At 43.8% G+C, this 6,002-nt stretch overlaps 1 protein-coding gene and 1 long non-coding RNA gene across 2 annotated transcripts in view; both read right to left on the bottom strand.

Annotated features, from left to right (window-relative positions):
• Mtus2 (microtubule associated scaffold protein 2) overlaps positions 1 to 2,272 on the bottom strand; it is a 388,646-nt gene extending 386,374 nt beyond the window's left edge. The window contains exon 1 of the mRNA XM_031338775.1: positions 2,097 to 2,272. The gene's annotated coding sequence lies outside the window, so the exon portion shown is untranslated. The remainder of the gene's footprint in view (positions 1 to 2,096) is intronic.
• Positions 2,273 to 3,263: 991 nt separating this feature from the next.
• Positions 3,264 to 6,002, bottom strand: part of LOC116071029 — an 11,964-nt gene continuing 9,225 nt past the window's right edge. The window contains exons 2-3 of the long non-coding RNA XR_004110680.1: positions 4,208 to 4,284; positions 3,264 to 3,381 (exon numbers count right to left, since the gene is read on the bottom strand). This is a non-coding gene — a long non-coding RNA (uncharacterized LOC116071029). The remainder of the gene's footprint in view (positions 3,382 to 4,207; positions 4,285 to 6,002) is intronic.

Below are 6,002 nucleotides of genomic sequence, written 5' to 3'. Positions count from 1 at the left end.
CGGCTTCCATCGAGGGGAGTTGAGGGACCCTGGGCTGGACTTTTTGTAGCCTCCCAGGACCCTCCCCTTTCCAGCTCCCTCCCCCACTTTCTCATTGGTCGTGCCCAGTCCTTGGGCTGTTAGAAAGCTGTAGAGGTTGCAACATTCTTTAGAGGAATGGGATATAACCCTGGGAACCAGGAGCAGCCCCTCTTAAAGAAAACAGTCGCTGTTTTACACATTGGCCCAGTTCCCCAGACCCTCCAGCAAGGAGCTGGGAGAACAGCCTTGAGTGTGGCTGTTTGCCTCCTGTCTTGTGTAAGACTCCCTCCTTGTCCACTGCAGCGCAGGCCCAGTGTCTTCTCCTGACTCTCTTCCCAAAGAGGGAACCGAGATTACAGATTCCTGCGTATTGCTCTGAGAAACAAAGGCCCTCCCTTCATATTAAGAGTCCTAGAGACTCAGATTAGGAAAGGCAAGATAGTTTATTTTACAAGTTTGCCACATCTGGCATCATCCCAGAAGGGCAGGTTTGCCGACTGAGCAAGAGAAGTGGTTTTGGTTGGTTGGTTGGTTGGTTGGTTGGTAACAACCTCTATAGGCCAGACTGGCCTCAAACTCCGAGATCTACCTGCCTCTGCCTCCCAAGAGGTGGGCTTATAGGTATGCACCACCACTGCTCGGCTCACAAAAAAAAGTTTTAAACCAGAATTCAAGCCCCTTTGTTCTTTCCTCCTTGGCTGAGTATTCCAAAAGGTACAGTCTTGTAGATCATGCTAGCTCACAGCTTTCCTTATACCACTTACATTTATCTTTTTTCTCAACAAAACCTGCTTGTGGATTCATCTCCATGACTTATAATCTGTCCATTTTAAAGCTTATCAGGCACAGGACCCTAACATATCTGCATTTCATGAAGCAAACTTGGCTCTTAGTAATCTCTACTCTAAAGTTTTTGGTGGGGGACTGGGCTGTAGCCGCAGGAACAGTGTTTGGGTGGTGGTGAGCAGCTTAGCAAGCTGTCAGCAGGGGTTCAGGGTTAACTGTTCATCTGCTCTTTGACCTAAACTGTGGGCATCTTTGGAGAGATGGCTCAGTGATTAAGAGCACTGACTGTTCTTCCAGGGGTCCTGAGTTCAATTCCCAGCACCCACATGGTGGCTCACAACCATCTATAATGGGGTCTGGTGCCCTCTTCTGGTGTGTCTGAAGACAGCAACTGTGGTATACTCATATGCATAAAATAAATCCTTAAAAAAAAAAAAAAAAGGAAAAGGAACCGTCAGGGTGGGCAGTGGTGGCACATGCTTTTAATCCCAGCACTTGGGAGGCAGAAGCAGGCAGATCTTTATGAGTTCGAGGCCAGCCTGGTCTACAGAGTTCTAGGACAGCCAGGACTACACGCAGAAACCCTATCTCAAAAACTAAACATAAATAAATAAACAAATAAGTAAACAATAAGAAAAGGAACCATCGGGTTCTGTTTCTTACCTTCCCTCTGGGCTTTACATGGATTCCAGACTCTCAGCAAGCACTTTAATCACTGAACTATCTGCCTAGCCCTAGCTTTAAATGTGTGCGTGTGCGTGTGCGTGTGCGTGTGCGTGTGTGTGTGTGTGCGCGCGCGCACGTGCGCGCATATGCGTGTGTGCGTGCTTGCATGTGTGCATATGTGTGTGTGTGCGCACACGCGCGTGCGTATGCGTGAAAGAATCTGAAAGACAAAGTGTCCATTTTCAGAACTTCCCTTGCCTCAAGAATTCCAGATCATGTGTCCCATGGCCTTTCTAGGTTTCTCATCCTGACCCGGGTAGGTCTGCAGTAGAGGCATTCCCACTCAACAACAGAGCAGCACACCCCTGAACCATCCCCCAAATTCCTGGGACAATGTTTCCAACAAAGTCGGGTTGTACAGGGGCTCTGGTCCCTGTCCCTCTGCCGCCAGCGACTGGCTCCTAGCAAGAAGGCAACCTCTTCTCCTAAACCAAGGAGAGCAGAGCCCAGCAAACAGATGCCTCGGACACACTTTCGACCTCTTACAGACAGTGTTGCTTGGCGCTGTCCCGGCACCCTGTCCTCCTATCAGGGTTCATTGCATGCGATTGCTGAATACTTACAGTCCACGCCTCCTCCCTCCACAGCTGGATACTGGATACTGCTCTTTAGCCCAGCCTAGGATTTATCCTCAGGGAGAGTGAAAGGATGCCTGTATTCTTGGTATCCTTGCCACCCAGAGTTTACGGTGCATGGCTAACGGCCTGCGAGACCCAGCACCACTTTGACCAGGTTCTGCCTCAGCAACATGCACGTTTCCCCTGCAAGTCTGCTTCGCCTTATATCTGAGACGGCTCTGCCTTTGTTTCTGGTGGAAAACAATGCAAAAACTCATAAAATTCTCATGCTAGACATAAGGCAAATCCCCCCTAGGCAATTATGCTTGCCACAGCTGAAGCACCAGGAAATAAGAATGGCTACAAGCCTCAGGTTTTTTTTTTAATGCCATTTGAATTTCAAACACATGAGTCCCTTGAGAATAGGACATTAATTTAAGGCTGTAAGTAAAATACTACCCATCTAGGGGGCATTTTTTTATATCCTGTTTTATATGCTTACAGTAAAATAAAATTCACTTATTATGGCAAAACCTGCCAGAAACTGCAAGTATACATTATAATAATATGTAGTGCATTATATACATTATAATAATATGTAGTCTTTGGAGGAAGCCTGATATATTCAACCTAGTTCTCCTAATGACCCAGATTCCCTGCATTTTATTTTGTTATAGTTTCTAAACACATAAAACAACAACAACACACACACATATATAAATTTTAAAACATATATATATGTGTGTATATATATATATGAAAAATATTTCCCTTGAGGTCAGTAAACACTGAGGGAAATATTAGAGCATTGTGATAGGGGGCTAGAGAGTTGGTTCAGTGGTTAAGAGCATTGGCTGCTCTTGCAGAGGACCTGCGTTCAGTTCCCAGTATCCACGTGGTGGCGCACAATCACCTGTTCCAGATCTGACACCCTCATCTGGCCTCCATGGGTGATACAAGCATGCAGTGCACATAAGATATCTGTGGGTAAAACACGCATGCACATAATAAATAAATAAATAAATAAGTTTTAAATGTCTTTTATAAGATTTCTTAATTAGCCTATTGTTGTAACTAGTTCCTAAGCTATATTTTACCTTGTATTTCAATGCTTTCTTAAATTTTACGTAATTAGATGTTCATTTATTTAAATTAAATTTTTTTTTCGGTCACCGTTATATTTTTGAACTTTAAAAAAAAAATCCTTCCCCATCCTGAGATTTTTATGACTAATCAATTTCATCTTCTTTTTCTCTCTAAAACTTTTAAGTTGTGTAGTTCTGTAATCTGTCTGGAATAAAAAAAACAGTAGATTAACCATTCGCTGTGATAGAGATGAGAACTCTAATTCTATTTCCAGTTTGAGAAAAAAAAATGCTTAAGTCGAAAACTCATTAAGCTTAAGTAAGTAGGCACCATTTTAGCTAACACGTTTGTTTTTCTCTTTACATTTTTAATTAAATTAGCATAATGATTTCACTATTGCAATTATGTTGTGTTTAACCAAGCTGAAATTAAGCTTTCCTTTCTGTCCAGTTCCTCTAGTGAATTTAAATTCACCAGAGCCTCCTAATAATCCACACTGGTCTTCTTGATTAGCCAAAAGGACATAATTTAAAAAAATTATTATTAATTTCTGTTTGATCTTAAAATCCCATGCTCTGTACAACCAAGTAGCTGAGGATATAGCTCAATGGTAAATTGATTTCCCAGCATGTTAAGGCTTTGCATTTGATCTTGACATTAAAAATAATAATGAGCCGGGAGGTGGTGGTGCACTCCTTTAATCCCAGCACTTGGGAGGCAGAAGCAGGTGGATTTCTGAGTTCGAGGCCAGCCTGGTCTACAGAGTGAGTTCCAGTACAGCCAGAGCTATACAGAGAAACCCTGTTTCGAAAAAACAAAACCAATAATAATAATAATAATAATGAAAAACTGGGTGCGGTAATACATACCTTTGATCTCAGCACTCAGGAGGCAGCGGCAGGTGTATCTCTGTGAGTTCAAGGCCAGCCTGGTCTACAAAGCAAGTCTAGGACAGCTAGGGCTACACAGAGAAAACCTGTATCAAAAAACTACAAACAATAATAATGAGAGCCTGGCATGGTGGTACACACCTTTAATCCCAGCACTTGTAAGGCAGAGACCATCTTGGTTCAGAGTTCCAGAACAGCGAGGGCTACACAAAGAAACACTGTTTTGGAAAAAGACAAAAATAATCATAATCGTAATCATAATCATAATCATAATCATAATGGTGAGTACAAACTAGGGGCTGGAGACATGGCTCAGTGGTAAAGAGTACCTACTACTCTCTCAGAGGACCTGGGTTTTGGTCCCAGCACCCACTCAGTGGCTCACAGCCACTTAAAACTGTAGATCTAGGGACTCTGATGCCCTCTTCTGTCCTCCAAGGGTACTACATATGTATGGTGCACATACATGCAGGTAAACACTCACACCTAGAAAATTAAAAATGAATATTTTTTAAAATCTTTTACAAAAACCAAAAAGACTAGGAATTGGGGGATGGTTTGTTTATTAGGAACATGTGAGGCTCTTCCAGAGGGTTTGAGTTTGCTCCCTAGCATCCACTTCAGGTAACTCATAGCTCCAGGGAATCTAATACCTCTGGCCTCTGCAGGCACTTGCACTCAAGTTTGTACACGAGTGCCCTCGTGCACACACACACACTTGTTTTAAAGATTAGAAAAACACTGTGCATCTCCATACTGAAGGTATGTTGGTACAGACGGGGTGCCCTGTGTTCTTTGGCAGACCATTCTCTGATGTTCCTGGGGTGGAATTTGCTGGGAGAGCCCACAGCAGCACGTCTATAGGACTTATACCCCGGTGCAAATTTGCTTACATGTTCCTTCATCCTGTTTGACTGAGGACACACTTCATTTCATTCTAGATGGTCAGCATCCTCCTGGGTCTCAGCACATGGGAGACAGCCAGTACGTATTGGTGGGTTGTCGATCAGCTGGCGGTAGGGCTGCCCTGGTGATGTTAGCCTGAGCCACCTATTCAATGAGCTTCAGTTCTCTTTCCAGAACAGTTTAGGACATGGAGGACATGGGCGGTATACGTGAACAATCAAAACTTGTTAAAATGGTCATCCTCCTGTCTTGTAACATAAGAAGTTGTTGGAGGCTCCAGATACCGTACAGGAGATAGAGAGGAATGCAAAATGGTGGTACCAGCTTCTACAGTTCCGTTACTCTGGCAGCTGAAGCATATTGTTGTCCTAGTTTGCTTTCTGGTGCTGTAATAAACACCATGACCAAAAGCAACTTGGGAAGGAAAGGGTTACTAGTCAAGTATAGGTTACACTCTATCACTGAGGGACATCAAGGCAGGAATCTAGATGCAGGAACTGAAGCGGAAGCCATGGAGGAACGTTGTTCCCCGGCTTGCTAAGCCTGCTTCTTTATACATCCCAAGACCACCAGCCCAGGGAGGGCACCATCCACAGAGGGCAAGGCCCTCCCACATCAACAGCAATCAGGAAAACGTCCCACAGACATGTCTGCAGGCCAATCTGATGAAGACAGCGCCTCTGCTGAGATTCCCTCTTATTACACATGTCTAGTTTTATGTCAGGTTGAAAGAAAGAAACAAAGAAGACAGGCATAAGTCCATGCCACTGTGCTTGGCATAGAGGGTGTAGACAAAGATTTGAGTTGTATAATTAGCACTACTTATGTATATACACAATGGAATCTCATATTTCACCTTTCATTTATGAATCACCAGTAAGACTATCATGTATATGCAACACACATACAGACACACCACACACTCACCCCACACACAAAAGCACACACATACACACCACACTCTCACCCCATACACAAATTCACACACATACACACCACACACTCACCCCACACACAAATGCACACACAT

The sequence above is a fragment of the Mastomys coucha genome, unplaced genomic scaffold (assembly GCF_008632895.1).
Source record: "Mastomys coucha isolate ucsf_1 unplaced genomic scaffold, UCSF_Mcou_1 pScaffold22, whole genome shotgun sequence".
Taxonomy (NCBI): Eukaryota; Metazoa; Chordata; class Mammalia; order Rodentia; family Muridae; genus Mastomys; species Mastomys coucha.
Note: the sequence above shows the minus strand (reverse complement) of the source record. Positions and strands in the feature narration are given on the sequence as shown.